Here is a 4,426-nt window from a genome sequence, read left to right on the forward strand (position 1 = left end):
CACTCTCAATGTGAGGTTACTAAAAGTTCACTTTTCTATCACCGTCCTCGTACAACAATTCATCGTTTCAAATAAATAAATGGTGCACACCCATTTTAATTTGTTGTTTGGTCACTAATGCAGTCCTCTTTAATTTTTTTTTTACTTTTACAGGAGAGGGGGGGCGGGGGGGGGGCTGTTGAAAGTCAAGCATCTGCAGCACTATCTTGCTCACTATATAATATGTGAATGTACTTGTGTTACTTAATTTCATTTCAGACGGGTGACAGTGTAACGTCTATGCAGACCCCCTCAGGCTGATTTCCACCATTCTATAACACATGTAAGTAAAAAACTTGTCTCAATTTCTGAAAATCAATCACGAATGCAGTCCTCTTTACAGGAAGGGGTGGGGGTGACAGTCAAGCATCTGCAGCACTTACTTGCTCACTATATAATATGTGAATGTTACTTATTCCCCTCCCATTCCATGTCATCTCCATTATCAGTCCACGTTTCTATAGAAACAGAATTTCTTGGGTTTATGGTACATGTATTACTTTCCTCATACTCCTTTTTGTCTTACAGTAATGTTATCATTTTTTTTCAATTGTCTTTAAATAATATAACATACGATGGATGATCAAAAAGTTCGCGAATTATCTCAATATTTACAAAACCATAACATAGATCAGAATGAAATTAGGCCCATCTATAGTCATACACGTGTTCGATAAATAGCATATGAAGAGTAATTATTTTATCAATCATTGTGAATATGTAGGTGACTCGTGGCGAAAAATGGTTACCCCGGTCTTACTCGAGGAACGAACGGCTGTGAAGTCTAGCATATAAGGTTAAAATTTCTTTGAAGTAAATAATTATAATTTGTACAACGTTTTTGAAGACAAAATACTTTCCAGACGTTCAATAATAAATAAGATTGATTGTTTAAGGTTTCGTCAAAGGGCATCATGTCCAAAATTTTATTTTTACAATAACCTCAAAAGTATGTAAGGTATAAAGTTAAAACTTTTACAGTTTGTAAATTATTTATTGGTTAACAGATAGAAAGTATCAGTTGATAAAAATAATACTTGGAATAATATTAATTGAGAAAAATGCATATAATTTCAAAAAAATACACCTAATTAATTCTATGCTTTTAGTGAAAACCATCATTGCAGAAACAAAATATGTTTATCAATGAAGGGCAAGTTGGACTTGGATAGCCTCTGGAAAGTTGTTTTCCTTGTTTATTTTGTCCAAATGTTAAGACTTGAAAGTGAAAGTACACTGCAAATGGCGGATTCTATAGGAGTCTTGTCTTTATACATGTCATGCTTTCAATAACAGGCTTTCAGAGACCATTCATGTCCAACTTGCCCTTCAATGATAAACATAAATTATATATACAATGTTTGTTTTCACAAAAAGGACAGAATAAAAAGCAGGTGCATTATTTTTAAAATATGCACATTTTCTGATACATTTTTTCTTAAAAAATATCTTTATAAAAATATTTGTTATCATGTAATACTTTCTATCTATTGATCAGTGATATATTTACATAATGTAAAAGTTTTGACTTCATACCACACATAATTTTGGAACAATTGTAAAAATAATTTTTTAGACATGTTGACCTTTGACGAAACCTTAAGTGAAAATTTGAAGATGGTTCATAATGAATTTTGTTTTGTAGACCAGCAAAGGCAATCTGGGGAAGAGATGTGTTTGCTGTTGGGCAATTGTTAATAAAGATCGCGAAGTTACTAATTCAAAGAAAGTTTAATGTCTTAACTATTATATAAAAAAAAATCCCTGAAATATTGTTTACTTTAGATATACACATATAAACTATAATTAAATAAAAGAACGCCCCATGCTATATATCCATAAAGAATAAACGACGTTCCTAAGACAGATGACTCGGGTTGTGATGGACACCATGCTCTTTCTAGCGAAGTATATCCTTATCTTAAAACATTGCCATTTAAATGTCCACCCCTCCTATGTCTAAATTCCTTTTCCTCTTTGAAAACTGTCTTGTAAAATTATTGAGTCTTACAGGGTGTAATCTCGTCTTTTTTGGTCTTTAAACTACACAATTTTTCATTTATTTCACTTTCCTAATCCCATTATCCATGTCTATGTATATCTTCTAAGACTTCATTTTTCCCCTTCCTCTTGTTCTCCAGTTCTTTTTTCTTATAATTTGTTAATGTTTTTATATTCAAATAACTCTCCCTTCCTTCTCTTATTTTCGAATAAAAACGCTCTACGGTGTATTCTTGCCGCATTAATTATGTTCCTCTGTTGGTCTTCGCTTTTTTCTAAACGCAGATGATATAAACTATCCATATTGCATATTAAAAGCATCGAAAAATCCGGTTGTCTTGCGAAAATTTGTAACTTACAAGTGGGGAATGTCGTTTCCGGAAGGGAGCAAAGTTGTTCACGGCTACTATTTTGGTTGTCATAGTGAAAACCTTACAGAACAAAAATTAAGAAAATTATTCATTAATTTCCTTGTTATATTTCATATCAATTTTTAATTACTACTAATAATTCCTATTGTTCAATATAATAATTACGATTTTGTTTCAACTTTAACCTGTTTACTTTTTTCACCACTTTATCCCTGTTTACATGAAATGGTTATTTACCTGGTCGAAAGTCCAATTCAGATAACTGGGATGCATGAACATGTGTCAAACAGTGGCGTCTTGTGTGTATAGTTGGGTGGTTGGTCCAATGGGTATACAGATCGTACTAAATCAAAGAAGGACTCGTATAAATCAGGCTTCAACATTGACCTCCACCTTATCTCTGAAATGTGTCCTTCAAACTGCGTGATTTTGTCCTCCACATGCGCTTGAAATGATCTTTGGCATGTTTCCATACACCGCCCATGCGGTTGGTATGCACCTCCTTCTCCTTTCCAGTGCTAGTGTTCAGGTAACTCTTTTTAAATGCATACTGATGTATAACAGTGAAATGATCATACCCTAAAACGTTAAGTGAACAATACGTCGACCATCCGTCGCTGTATTTCGTGCTTCCACGTTCCACATGTCTCTAGATTAAGGGAATGAGAGCGTCCTCTGATCTGTCTCTGATCTGTCCCCCACTGGATTAAGAATCAGTGTGTTGCTTTATCTCTCCACCTTACCAAATATCCATATCTACAGGAAAAATTATAAACTTGCTTAATATTGTTGTTGAAAACAGTAATAATTGCCATTTTTTTAAATTTTCAATGGACACTTTAATGAATTTAAAATTTGTAATATTTGAATTTATATAAATTACTTTTGAATATCTACATAACGAAGCATTATAATATTTCTATATGATACTGATGTTACCTTCAGTCCCTTGTTCGGATCTCCCGTTATGTTTAACTATCCTCCCAAAAAGTGACTCGTCAATCTCGATGATTCCTGACGGTTTCTTCTTGATAGTTATCTCAAAGTATTCTTTGAACAGATCCCTTATAAAGGATGCCCAATTTACACCTGTCGACTTGTAAGCTACTCCAGCAAATCTGGAACACTGGATCAATGAACACCTGTCAAGATAGTTTTTTATGAATAATATAATACCTTGAATCATCAGGTTATTCTTTGGTTCTACTTGACCTTGTGTGGTTTCTGTTATTTTAACATCTGTAGATTGCACCTCCAGGATTCCTGAGGATTTCAAAACCATGGTGCCGTCACGGGGCATAGAATGGTGTTCGCTTACAGCATATGCATCTTAAACCATTCATACACCATGTCCCGCGGTTGCATGAAGAGTGTGAAGAAGTTCCATGGATTGGAAAAATCTTTAGGCACTATCTGCAGTATGTTACTTGTTTGTCTGTCTCTGAAATTCTCTCCATTTCTTCTAGATTCCTCCATTATGACTATGACGAGAAAGTAATTTTCTTGGAAAGAAACCCCTACTTAAAAACTACCCACCTTTCACGTGAATTTAATACCACCCAACGATTTGTCGATTCCTCCTCTGATAGAGAGATGTTTTCAAAATTTGTACCCAGGGGCACTTGCACTTTTTAAACTTACAAGATCACTTTACCTTAAATTCTTTAATTGCATTTAAGAAAATACTTTTAACTCTCATTATTATTCTGAAGTGCGTAACATTACACAGGAATAAAAAAAAATTAAATGTATCTATTATTGAAATTAGTGAATTCTTCATTTTCTCATGTGTTTTGGAACGTAATGTCTGACTCCAGATTTGCTGGAATAGCTCCCAATATTGATACTGGCGTATGGATTGATTGATTGATTCACCTGCAACAGTGTCCCTCTTCATTTCTCATCTTGTTCAGAGTAAATCAACTTCTTCAGTGTTAACCTCCCATTTTTATGCAGTGCAATGGTACCATGAGAAAAATTTGTTTCCAAACCCGTGTTCTGACAAACTTGTAAAA

General features: G+C 33.9%; 1 pseudogene; it reads right to left on the reverse strand.

Annotated features, from left to right (window-relative positions):
- Positions 1–2,665: 2,665 nt before the first annotated feature.
- On the reverse strand, positions 2,666–3,887 carry LOC134252563 (uncharacterized; annotated as a pseudogene).
- Between the last annotated feature and the right edge of the window lie 539 nt (positions 3,888–4,426).

This window comes from Saccostrea cucullata, unplaced genomic scaffold, assembly GCF_032062105.1.
Source record: "Saccostrea cucullata isolate Sc308-1 unplaced genomic scaffold, CSIRO_AGI_Scuc_v1 ctg1543, whole genome shotgun sequence".
Taxonomy (NCBI): Eukaryota; Metazoa; Mollusca; class Bivalvia; order Ostreida; family Ostreidae; genus Saccostrea; species Saccostrea cuccullata.